Source organism: Vitis riparia, chromosome 3 (genome assembly GCF_004353265.1).
Source record: "Vitis riparia cultivar Riparia Gloire de Montpellier isolate 1030 chromosome 3, EGFV_Vit.rip_1.0, whole genome shotgun sequence".
Lineage (NCBI taxonomy): Eukaryota > Viridiplantae > Streptophyta > Magnoliopsida > Vitales > Vitaceae > Vitis > Vitis riparia.
The window spans coordinates 19,195,993-19,210,250 of NC_048433.1; the positions used below are offsets into that span (position 1 = coordinate 19,195,993).

General features: G+C 28.7%; 1 pseudogene; it reads left to right on the plus strand.

Annotated features, from left to right (window-relative positions):
* The window catches only part of LOC117911026, a 25,958-nt pseudogene extending 12,427 nt beyond the window's left edge, over nt 1–13,531 (plus strand).
* Nucleotides 13,532–14,258: the final 727 nt, after the last annotated feature.

Below are 14,258 nucleotides of genomic sequence, written 5' to 3' on the forward strand. Positions count from 1 at the left end.
CAAGTCTTTTGTCACCTTTTATGCATAATCTCTAAGAAAGTGATGTCTAATCTCTATATGCTTAGTCTTATAGTGTTGCATGAGATTTTTAGAAATGCTTATAGCATTAGTATTATCATATTTACTAGGAACATACTCAAAAGATAAACCAAAATCACAAAATATTTATTTTATCCAAAGAATTTGTGCACAACACAAGCTGACTATTATGTATTCGACTTCAACCATTGACAAGTTATCGAATTTTGCTTCTTACTATGCCATGAAACAAGTGAGTGTCCTAAGAGATGACATGTGCCACAAGTGCTTTTTTCTTTCAACCTTACAATCGACAAAATCGACATCCGAAAAACAATTAATTCCAAAGTTATCACTCTTAGGACAAGATTGAAATCTAGCACACACACATATATTATACATGATATAAGGTCTACTAGCAGTCAAGTATAGAAAAGAACCTATCATGCCTCTATACATAGTTAGGTAAATGGATTTACCTTTTCTCATCCTTATCAAGCTTGATGGATGAGCTCATTAGAGTCTTCATTGTCTTGGCTTCCTCCATGTTGAACCTTTTGAGAAGATCTTTGATGTACTTTGCTTGATTGATGAAGGTTCTTTCCTTTAATTGCTTGATTTGAAATCCAAGAATGAAATTGAACCCTCCCATCATGCTCATTTCGAACTCATTATGCATGCACTTAGAAATTTTTTCACAAAGAAAGACATTAGCAGCGCCAAATATAATGTCATCAACATAAATTTGAACCAAGAGCATATTTTTTTCTTTGGTTTTATAAAGAGAGTTGTGTCAATTTTTACCAATTTTAAACCATTTTTTAAAAAGGAATTTGCTCAATCTTTCATACCATGCTCTAGGTGCTTGTTTCAAACCATAAAGTGTCTTTTTAAGTTTAAAAGTATCATCTTAATAACTTCCAACCTAGCTACAGGGGCAAAATTTTCTTCATAATCTATCTCTTCTTCTTGATTAAACCCTTGGGCTACTATCCTTGCTTTGTTTCTAATAATTGTGCCGTTTTCATCCATTTTATTTCAAAAGACCCATCTAGTTCCAATAACTCTTTGATTTGAAGGTCTTTGTATTAATTCCCACACTTCACTTCTTAGAAATTGATTTAGCTCCTCTTGTGTAGCAATCATCTAATTTTCATAATCTAAAACACCATTTATATTTTTAGGTTCAAATTGAGAAATAAAATCTAGATTATTCTAAGAGAAAATCTAGTTCTTACCCCATCAGATGGATTACCTGTAATTTGATCTTGTGGATGATTGATGATGAATTTCCATTCTTTAAGAAAGTCTTGACTTGATTCCCTTGCACTTGTTGAAGAGGTGGTAGTGCCAATGGTGATCTTTGTTTCTTAGGATCCACTTCTTTCTTTTCTTGTTGTCTTATATTTTCAATTTGTAATCTTCCCATAGAGTCATCCAAACCTAACTCATCATCAACACTATCTCTTCTTTAAAGAGAATTGTTAGATTCATAAAAAAGTTATATGGATAGACTCCTCTACAACCATAGTTTTGTTGTTGAAAACTCTAAAAGTTTTACTTGAAGTTGAGTAACCAAGGAAAATTCCAACATCCGATTTTGCATCAAATTTTCAAGGTTGTCTTTGGTGTTTAAAATAAAACATTTGCATTTAAAGAATTTGAAATAACTAATGTTCGGTTTCTTATTTTTCAAAGCACATAGGGAATTTTTTTAAGTATGGCCCTTAGGAAAACATTATTTAAAACATAACAAGATGTATTAACTACTTCGGTCCAAAATTATTTTGGTAAGTTGTTTTTATTTAGCATGGTTCTTGCCATTTCTTGTATAGTTCTGTTTTTCTTTTCAACTATCCCATTTTGTTGAGGAGTTCTAAGAGTCGAAAAATTGTGGTCAATTCTATCCTCATTGCAATCGTTTTCAAAATTAATATTTTTAAATTCCCTCCTATGATCACTTTTTATGCAAGTGATTGTAAAAACTTTTTCATTTTGAAATGACGTTTTTGTTTTTAAAAGAGTTTTTGATTTTCTTTCCCACTTGACAAGCATAAAAAACTTTATCTTTTTGAAAATTTATTTTAAGAAGGCCTTTTAGAAGTTATTTTTTGGTTAGTTATTAAATAAAGTCCATGTTAACATGTCCTAACTCCTGTGTCACAATCAACTTTGATCATGCATGCTTGAAAAACATTTATCATGGTCATCATATTTTGAAATATTTTATAATGTAAACATTGTCACATCTATGCCCATGAAGATGATTTTGTCATTTTGAATATCTTTGATAATTCAATGAGATGCTTCAAAAATCACTTTAAAACCTTTGTCACAAAGTTGACTAATGCTTAAAAGATTATGTTTTAAACCATCTACTAATAAAACATTTTCAATGAGAGAGGATATGTCATTACCAATATTTCCTTGACCAATGATTTTTCTTTTTGCATTATCTCAAAAGGTAATATATCCTCCATTTTTCTTTGTAAGGAAAGTAAACTTGGATTCATCTCCGATCATATGTCTTGAGCATCCACTATATATCCAAGAACCACTTGTCCTTCTTTAAGCCCTACAACTCATAACTCAAGTTAATTTAGGTACTTATATCTTTTTGGGTCCTTGAGGGTTAGTGATCTCGGATTTTTCAACCTAAATTTCCTTAGTTTTTGCATTTAAAGTCTATTGAGAAGCATTTCTTAAAGTGCATGTGCTACTAATGTGTCATCCTCTTCCACAAAAGTTGCAAGTAGTGGAAGGACTTGCACTTGTGGATTCCTTTACAAAATAGTTTTAAAATACTTTTGATTATTTGAGTATTTGAATCCTAGCTCTTGTTTATCAAAGATACATTTTGGCTAGTTAGGATCATTTTAAAATATTTTTTTCCATAGAAAAGATTGAAAGAAAGAAGGTCAACCATTCATTTTTCTTTCTTAAAATCTCATTCTTTTTTTTTCAAGAGAGGTTTTAGAGACTTCAACATTTGAAAACTTTTCTTTTACTTTTCTAAGTTTTTTTTTTTCAAGTTGTTGAATTTTCTTTTTGAGAAAAGCATTTTTTCAAGCCAAGTTTTTCAAGATCCTCATATAAAGCTTCAAAGGCATCAAGTAAATCATCATAACTAATGTTAGAATTTACCTCATCAAGTTCATCTATTGCCATAAAGCACACGTGTGCCACTTCTTTCTCATTTTCTTCTTTGGAGAATTCATCTTCACTTTCACTCCAAGTGGCCATCATTGTCTTCTTCTTTCTCTTTTTGGCTTCAACTTTGTAGAAAGGACAATCATATTTAACGTGTCTCGGTTTCTTGCACTTGAAGCACACTAAGTCCCTATTCTCCTCTCATCTCTCCTTGTCACCATTTGATGAAGATTCTTTTTCTGAGGAGTCTCTTCTAGAAGTGAACCTTCTATTAGGATAAAGTCCTTAAAAGCATGATATGATGTAATAAATTTGAAATTAATTATTTATTTAAAGATATTCTAGTTTTACTTTGATCTATCCTTATTCTATGTAGTATACTATATGAGCATTCTTATCTGCACCTTTTGTATTGCACGTGACTTAGGTGCATTAGAAGTTGTAGAGAATATCTAATTCATGAGTTCCTTGAAAATAGATGACTTGTTCACAATTGGTTTGTGGGTCTAGGAAACCCATTAGCGGTTGTAGTACACCACCTCCTAATTGGAGGGATGACTGGTCTTGACTATTGGAATGAATTTCCCATGGTGAGTGCACTAGTGTGCATGTTTACACAATGGATAGGACCTACAGTGAGTCATGACTTAAAGCTATCAAGTAGTCATGACCTCACCGAGCTAATTCATTGTGTTGTCTTTTAACCTTGAGAGAATATTGAGTTTATGCTAAAGTTAGTAGTGACTTTGACCTACCGGTGATATCATAAGCTGATCATATATTCCCTATGGATTAGGTCACTATTAATGGAAGTCGATAGCAATAGGTATTCTCAATAGAGGTACCATGATATCTCATGGGATTGAGACAGTGTGTCCCCTTGGGTGATACTAAGGAGGTGTTTTCATGGAAACTATGACCATAATAGTTCCTTAAGTGGAGCTTGACATAGGCTCTTTGAGAGTTAAAACATGTCAGTTGAATACACAATAGGAGGATCTGTAACTCAAGGATAGTAGAGGTAGTCTTGAAAGGCTGATAGGTTTCACCTTGTTAGACTATGGACACCGATTCATAAGGAGATTGGACACAATAGATAACAAGTCATATAAGTAGTGTCTCATTCTTATTTACATAAGACATTGGAGTTCAATTGATCTTCGTAGTGGGATGTTGAATCAAATTTAGAATTGGATTATAAGAGAGCCAATACTCTTATGGGTCCCAGCTCTGAGTTCATATACCTTGTTGGCACGGATTGGCTCTAGGTTCAGTTTTGTGCATAAGGCTGTTTTGGTAACTATGCAAGATTGCACAGGGGTAAGTGAATAAGGTCTATGGATTGGGATAATTAATTAATTAGTAGACATTATTGGGTTAATTAATCAATTATGACCCATTTTAGGCTAGATTAAGTGACCTAAGCCCATGTGGGCTCAAGTCACTTAAGCCTAGTTAGGAATCCTATAAACACCCCATAGGGGTTAGGGTTTCCATAACTTTTTGTGTTCCACCATCCAAAGAGAAAGAGAGCTATAGTTTCCATTCTCATTTCCTTTCCACCGGAAGTGTGCTAAGAATAAGGTTGAGTCATCGGGCAGAAGATCGTGGGTTTACGAGACTTCCAAGAGATTCAAGGTTGTCTTCAAAAAATGGAATTTAAGGTTTGGAACATCCAAACATAAAGTTTAGTACTTTAACCCTAAAAGATCAATTTTTAATAAATTGGTATTGCTTCTATTGCTTATATCTAAGATGCCAACATCTTATTCCTCTAAACTTTTCACTCTCATAAACTTGTTGAATTTCCTTGTGATAAGGGCTAAGTCTTCATCTTCTTCACTTTCCTTTTCTTCTTCAACTTATTCTTCTTCCTTAGTTATAACCTTGAGAGATATCCTCTTTTTTTTTTCTTTTTCTTTCCATTCTTGTTGCTTCTTTCCGAAAGTGATCTCATATGTCATCAATGACCTTATGAGCTTCTCCAAAGGTAGCTTAGTCAAGTCTTTGGCTTCTTGAATTGTGGTTACCTTTGCATCCCACTTTGATGGGAGTGATCTCAAGATCGTCATCACCTTCTCTAATTCCTTGTAGGTCTTTTCCAAGGCTTTAAGACCATTGACAATGTCGGTGTAGCTAGTAATTATCTTAACATAAAAACAATTCATAACTACGAACAAGTAAATTGATTTTTAACTCTTTGACTTGATTTGTTCCTTCATGAGTTACTTTAAGTAATCTCCAAATTTCTTTAGCCGATTCATATTGACAAACTCTATTGTATTAATTTCTATCTTTAACACATTGCAAAGTATAAACGACTCTAGCATTCAATTGAACATTTCTTCTATCACGCTCATCCCATTCTTGTTTGGGTTTTAGAACCATGACCCCATTAACAAGTTTTGAAGGAATAGTGGGACCATATTCAATGACATCCTAAAGGTTAAGATCAGAGTATTATAAAAACCAAGTCATTTTAGTTTTCCAATAGGGATAATCCGTTCCTATAAAAAATGGAGATGTCTTGGTTGCAAAACTTTCAAAGTGAGATGAGGTTGATGGATTAACCATTACCTCTTAGACGATTAAGTCTTAAATAAGAGGCCTAACTTTGATACCAATTGACAAAATGAGGTTAATCTAATTAAGAAAAACACCCAAGAGGGGGAATAGGGGGTAAATTGGGTTTTTGAAAAACTTTTTCAAACACAACAATTTTAAGCAAAGTAAGGAACAAATGCAAAGAGATCGAGTTAGAGATATCAAACACAATTTTATAATGGTTTCACACCCCTTGCCTACATCCACTCTCCCCAAGCTCCTAATTGAGTGAGGGTTCCACTATCCTTAAAACTTCAACTAAGCTTCCAAAGTCTTGATACTTGGATTCCAGCTCCAATGAGCTCTTACACAATCCTTCAAGTAATCACCAACTTGAAGCATTTCTATACATATAACCTCACTTAATCACAACTTAGCTCAATAAATGTTCAAATATAAGGAAAGGTTAGGATGAAAGACAAAGGTGCACTAAATGGTATGCAAGTGAAGACTTAATGCACCAAAATAAAGAAGTGAGAGCTATGAATGAAGAATAAGTAGGTAGGCAATTGATTGCAAGTGTTCTTTAATTCATAAATGAAGTGGAGTTTCAATTTTTAGGTTTCTAACCTTGACCCCCCAAAATGCCAAAAAACAACCTTGATCAATCGAGTTTGGTTTGATCGGTTGACTAATCGTTAGGCATTAGCTTTATGACATGTAATCGTTGGGCCTTAACCGTGCCTCGACTAGGAAGACCTATCCCTGGATTGGGAGAGGTTTCACCTTGATTAGGAATGCAAGGTTATTGGAAGAGAATTTTTTTTTTTGCATCCCTTAGTTGGTCCTTGATCAAGAAGCTTAACTAATTGACCAATTCCATGATCGGTTGAGCCGATTCACCAGTACCCTTAACCGGTTCACCTATTTTGGCCCAAAAATGTATTTTTCTTTTTTTTTTTTCTATTCCTTTCACTTCTAACACTTAGATAAGGTCTTTAAGAGTATTGATATGTCAATTTTAAAATAGTTTGTCTATGATTCATATGAGAAAACTCGGGTTTTAATGAAAATTTAACTTTAATGCATAAACCAAGTTTTTAATGATGCATGAATTAGTATGAAAAACCTAGGTGCACTCATGCCTTCACCTTACATATATTTCCTAAGATTCAAAAGTCTTTTTGCATTTATTTGGTCCTTTGATGATTTTCTTGAATATCCTTTTGAATTTTCAAACCAAAACCTGAAACTCTTCTAATTTAAAATCATCATAACTTAATCATGATTTGTTATCATCAAAACGCAATTAAGAGATCCCTTTGGCCAACACTTTTTAATAAATAGTTAATGCTTTAATTAATTTTTTTTATAATTTTCTTTCATATAAAAACTAAGATAAATTAAATTTAGAAAATAAAAAGAATTAAAAAATTAACTATTAAGAGGTATATATGATTTTGTTAAATATATCATACAAATTCATTTAAATTTTTTTTTTATTAATTTTATAAATTTTCTTTATTCAACATTGTTTAAAGTTATGTTTGGTTCTTAGAAAGTACTAGGGAAAGAAAAAAATACTAAGGAAAATTATTTTTTCATATTTGATTTCACTATAAAAAATACAAAAAAAAAAAAAAAAAAAAAAACAAGTTTAATTAAATTTAGTAAGAAATTTTTAGATTTTAAAATTACTTAATCTTTATATAACAGAGGGAAATAGGTGAAATGAATATGAAGAAATATATAAAAATAATTTATTAATTTGAAATTTTTTTTTTATTTCTTTCCATTTTTCTTCTCTATTTTCTTTCCCTCATATTTTTCCTCAAATTTTTTGGAACCAAACTTAGCATAAGAGTTAGATTATTTTCTTCTTTGTAGGCATGACAAGGAGAGGTGGAGAGACAACTGTTTTTTTTTTTTTTTAAATTCTATTTCTATTTATCCAAAGAAAGTTCATGCCATTCCTTGAATCCTAATTTTGAGGGCCTTGGACTATATAAAAAGGAAGTCCATGTCAACTCTTTCTAAAAAGCTTTCCCCTAAAAGTTGAATTTGACCAACAAGTGGATCTTAAAATTTAAAATTTCATTTCAATGAAAAAAATATAAATTAATTTCGTATTAAAAAATACAAATATCCAGAACAACAATTTTAAAAAATAGTTATATAATATTTTTTTTTAGAACAAAAGTCTAGTTGAAAACTTAGAAATATTCTTAACTTGTTTTATGTGTTTCCAAATATTTTTAAAAAATAATATTAATATGTAGTAATTTATTTTTAATAATTTTTTAATTATTTATTAAAATAGTCCCTAAAAAAAAGTGAAAAATCGTTATCTAATATTTTTAGAAAAAAACTCTTTTTGGGAACTTGATATGTTATCAACCTATTTTAGGTGTTTGTACATGCCTTTTATAGTTATTTAATTAAATTTCAAAATAAAATTTTAAGATAAAAAATAATAATAATCAAATGAAAATCAAATTAAAATAACGGTTGCAACTTGAAAAAAAATAAAAATAAAACAAAAGGTATCTTAATATTTAATAGATTTTAAGAAAGATTTTATTATTATTTTTAAAAATTTCTTGAAATTCAATATATATTAATTATGATGAGTACTTAAAGGAAGAACATTAATATATTAAATAGCTGCAATGCTTGTATAACATGTATCATCCAAATTTATAAAATTCCATTATTTGAGCCCAAATATGTATTTTATATGACATTAGTGTCACAAAATGCTTCACAGATTAAGTGTCTTGACTTGTCTAAGTGTTGTACAATCTTAAGAAAAGGCTAAGTCCGTGACATTAAGCTCTTAATGGAGATTGTCCCTTTACAAAAAGGGGGAACAATTATGCTTTAAGGATAAATGAGAGTGAAAATTGCTCTAATGCAATTTATCTCTAGGAAAATGAGAGCCAAGGGGATCTCATTTTTCCCAATATATTCCTCCTTCATGTCTTCCAAGTGCTTGTTGAACTTGTTCTTCAAAAATTGCAAATGATCAGCAGACATTTTGTTAGATGACATTCAAATTGATGATGAGGTTAGATGTATTTGCTAAAATGCCGAGGTTTATGGTCTGAATAAAAGTTCTCAATCTCCCTTGCATATATTGGGCTTTCCTCTACGAAGAAAGAATTTTCTTCTTTCTTTTTAAGCAAAGAATCCTCCATTTTGTTGCAGAAGTGCCTGATATTCTTAATTCGTTGACCATCGGGTTTCACAAAAGACATCTTCCATCGCAAGGAACATTTTGAGAAGTGAGAAAGGGAACATAACCCTAAAGCAAACAAGTAAAGCTGTTAGGAATACCATTAATTGCCTACTTTTACTCTTCAAAGTTCAAAATTCACCATCTTGATTTTATCATTCATCATCTTGGAAATCTGGGTTCTTTTTTTTTTTTTTTTTTTTTTTTTTTTTTTTTTTTAAATTTGGTAAATTTAACTTTTCTTGATTTTTATAATTTTTTTAAATGAATTCAATAACAAAAATTCTTTTAAAGGATATTTTTAAAATAAAAATTTATTAAAAAATCAATAATGTTAATAACAAAAATTATAAATACAAGTCTTCATTTCACTAATTTTTAGAAAATTTAGTAAGAATTTTTTTCTTGAAAAAAGTTATAAAACTAGCATATATTTATAAAATTCAATAATTCTGTTTTACCAAATTGTAAACCTTTTTAATAAAGAGTGAATAATTTGATTAAAAAATTTATAGTTTTCTCTCCTGTATTAACTAAGATAAATTAAATTGAAAAAAAATAAAAAAAATTAACTAATTTTGTTAAATGTATTATACAATTTCTGTTTTCCCAAAAAAAAACACTATTTTTTATTAAGTATGTAGATACCCAATTAGATTATTTCTTATCCCCATGCAACGAGAGGCGGAGAGGCAAGTTTTTCTTTTTTATTTAATTGAATTTGTCCTTCCATTTGTGGAGAGGAAGCCCATGCCATTCCTTGAATCCTAATTTTGAGGGGGCTCGTATAAAAAGGAAGCCCATGGCCTAAAATCACATGTCAATTAAAAAAAATACAGGAAAAAAATATAAATTAATTTTAGTAATAGCTTCTTTGTTGAAAAAGTTTAGTTATATTTATATGCCCACTTTTTTATTAAAGAAAGAAAAGATGAGTTTAGAAATATTTCGAAAATAATTTTCAAAACATAATAGTTACTTTTTAAAATAAAAGTTTGTTTGATAACTTGAAATATTCTCAACCTATTTTTTATTTTAAAATAAATTTTATATTTAATCATTTTTGTATAATTTCTTTTTAAAACAACCCCTAAAATAATTCTAAAAAGCTTGTTTGGAGAATAATTGAGAAACAAAATGTGTTTTTATATTATTTTATTTTAAAAATAAAATATTAATTTTAAAATTTACCTTTTTTGCAGCCACAAAAGAGAAGAAGAGACCTTACGGATCATATTTTAATTTTCTCACAAGAGAACATTATTTAGTAATTTATTAGTACTACATTGGATTTGCTTTTGGGCATTGCACTAAGAAATGCATGGAGTAGCCCACAAATGAAAGCTATTTTAAAGGTAATATTGCCTTTGTTGACCTTACTTATATAATATTTTTGTAAGTCTTGCTTGTTTTAGAGAAAGAATTTAGTATGTTTGAAGGAAATAGGGAAGAATAAAGAGCAATAAAAGGAATAAATTAAAGGAAGTAAATGTTCTCTTTATATTTTATGAGTGTTTATGCCTAGGATTGCCTCTTTCTTAAATAATGAATCTTCCTTATAATTTCTTATATGTACCATGTTCACTTGTAGATTTCAAATAGAATCAAATAGAAAAATAGATGGTACCTAAAATGGAAAGAAAGAAAAAGATAGTACATAAGAGAACTATAAAAACTAGCATTTAAATAAAGCTATAAAAATTTATATGGGATTTGACATTACTCCATGTGACTTGAACCCGTGATATTTGGATTTGATACCAATTAATAAATCAAGTTTTGACTATTTTATCTAAAAACCAATTTATGTTTAGTGAAGACAAGTAAAACCTTTTATCATATTCGACATCATCCTATTCTAAAAACTATCATTTGAGTTATCCATTCCAAGGATTAAGAGTGACATTATTCCACCATAACAAGATAACTTTAAGGCTGCACCATTCTTAGTTCTTTTTATTTACTTATTTAATTTTTCAAATTTCGACATTCAAATAAATCTCAACACTCTCTACAAATTAGTTTACATAAAAAATTCTTTTTACTATGTTTATACCATTATTTTTAATAGAAAATTTAATTCAATTATTTATGTTAAAATCTTAGTTTATTGGATTATTAGTAATTATATAAATATGGAGTTTAATTTTTTACATTGCTTTTCTCATAAATGAAAATTCATTATTGAATAAATCTACAACTCTACATCTTCAATCAACAAGACACGGTTCATGTCTTATTAATATTCGAAATTGATTATTACTTGTAGTATTTTAATATATTTTTGGAGCATTGTTGAGTATTCTCATTTCATAGTCGATCATTTTATATCTATTTCAACATGTCTAGCCATTTTCATTTTTTTTCCTTATTTTTGGGCATATTTACATGTTTAATTTCCTTTTAATTTAGAGTGTGCAAAAATGTTCAGGAAGATGCCTTAAGCATTAGGAAGAATTTGAGCATGAAGATGAGCTCAAAATAAGACCCTAACAGAATTTAAGAGCCACATCAAGTGCTGAAAATTCTAAGTTCGGAGAAATTTGTCCCAAGTTTCAAATTTGAGGGCCATTCTTTATTTCCTACATGTGTAGGTTAAATCATGAAGTCCCTCAGTTTTTCTATCTCTTGATCTATGTTGCTACATCCTTATTATGTAATTCTTGGGTTTAAGTTTGGACTTCGTGACCGGTGTATTCTATTCTCGTAACCTTATTTTAAATTGTAAAAATGCTTATGATTAGGCTAGTAAACAATAAATTTTTAATGAATCATATGATGATATGGAAGTTAGTTTCGACACTCGTAGAAAAGTTATAATTGGGAGTTAGTTCTAGTGTTGAAGTTGCTTTAAATCAATTATAATGTTAATGTTTTGTAATTTTGCATATCCATATTATATAAAAATTAATTTCATATTACAAAACACAGTTTTTAAGAATAATTTTAGAAAAGTCTTTTTCAGTGTTTGAAATTTCCTCAACCTATTTTAGGTGTGTGTACACGCCTTTTTCAGTTGTTATATAATTGAATTTCAAAAATGAAATTTTAAGATAGCAATTGCAACTTGAAAAAATAAAATAAAAACTATTTGAATATTTAATAGATTTTATTTATTTTGTTAAAATTTTCTTGAAATTTAATATGTGTTAATTATGGGGAATACTTAAAGGATAAATATTAATATATTAAATAGTTGGAATGTTTATGTGACATCTATCATCCAAATTTATAAAATTTCATTATTTGAGTCAAAATATGTATTTTATATGACCTTAGTTTTATTTGTTGTTAATAGATATTGTACCTTTTAAAAAAAAGGACAATTATGCTTTAGAGATGGATGATGCTTTAGGGATTAAACTTTACAAATATAGTGTTAAAGACTAAAAGAAGTTATAAAATTATAAGGCTAATGCATCATCCATAAATACCTAAAATACCTTTAAGAGTCTTTCTTAAAAATGGACAATTAAGTACTCATAATAATTAATACATTAATATTTCAAGAAAAATTAAATAATAATATTTTTTTTTCAAAAATCTATTTAGTAGTCATATATTATTTATTTATTTTTTAAGTAGCAACATTGTCTTAATTTATTTTTTATTAGTTTAATATTTGATTATTACTATTATTGTTTTTATTTTATATTTTTTATTTTTGAAATTTAACTAAATAACAACTATATAAGACATATTTATATTAACTTATTTTCATTAATTTAACATTCTATTATTATTAGTTTTTATTTTTAAATTTAATTAAATAACACAATGTTTATCTTAATTTAATTTTCATTAATCTAACATTCCATTATTAGTATTTGTTATTATAAAATTTAGCATTTTTTTTATTTTGAAATTTAATTACATAACAATTTTATAACACATGTTTATCTTAATTTATTTTTCATTAATTTAACATTTAATTATCGTTATTTTTTATTTTTTTATTTTGATTTTTTTTAAATTTAATTAAATAACAACTCCATAAGACATGTTTATCTTAATTTATTTTTCATTAATTTAATGTTCAATTATTCTTATTTTTTCTTTTGAATTTTTTTTTTTAAATTTAATTAACTAACAACTTTATAAGACATGTACAAATTTGCAAATTATGAATTTTTGTATATATATATTTTTCCATTTTCTTTGTTGGTTTTCCATATCAAATTACTAGAAAATGTATTTATGCGCATGCATAAATGTCAAATACCAAATGACTGGCTGCCTCGAGCTGCTTAGTGTACAACCATCATAATTAACTCAACTCTCTTCTGAAGTATGCTTCAGACAAGTATCAACCTTGCTTCTATGGTGAATTATCTTATCCAAAATATGGATGTCCCAACAAAGCTTGGAAATGCTGTAATTACATTACTTCGAAATTTGGGCATGAAACAAATATAGAGCTTGATTTAGATCTTAATTTTATAGATAGTAATTTTCTCTATGGAGATTGATCTAGAACTGCCTTCAGGCCAAGAGGACAAGTTCAACACTGGATCAAAGACGAATCATGATGGTGTTGATGTCCCTGATGGAATTCATGTTGGTGAAGATGTCTACAATAGGTGACATGCATTATTCTTCAAATATACAGTGTATCCAACATCCCATCTCACTATATATTGAAGCATTGGACAAAAGACCCAAAGATCGGGCAAACTATAGATGAAGTATCAAATGGGCTTCATTGTGGGTTGCAACGTTTCAATGATTTATGTAAACGGGCCATTAAACTGAGTGAAGAAGGGAAACCTTTGATATTGCGATTCAGGCATTTTTTGTAACTTATTGCTCAACATATTTCGTCTTCTATAATTTACTATGCTATAAGAAGATTTCTGATTGTGTGTTCTTCATTTTGTGTCTGTTTCTGCCCTTGAATTGAATTGCTTTTAATCTTGATTGGTTATCTCATTATCTGTGGAAGAGAAGAGGTGGTGCATCCCTTCATCTCGTCTCTGACATCATGAACCTAAAGAATATATATGGAAATGAAAGATGCTAATATCTTCTCTGTTTGTGGTTATTCCTGCTGGTTAGTGTTCGAACTCTCCTTTAAAATGAAGTCATTTAGTTTATGCACTCCATTGAAGGGGGGACAAGATGCTAGTTGTTGTAAAATTATTTTTATATGCTTATTCAAATTAATTCACTTATTTTTGTTTTTTTTATATACAAATTAAATAATTTGAAAATACATAAATTTTAAATTAATTTTGTTTGTTTAATTTTCAAATATTTTTTATAGTAAACCAAATATAAGAGAATAATATTTTTAAACATTGTTTTTTCTTTA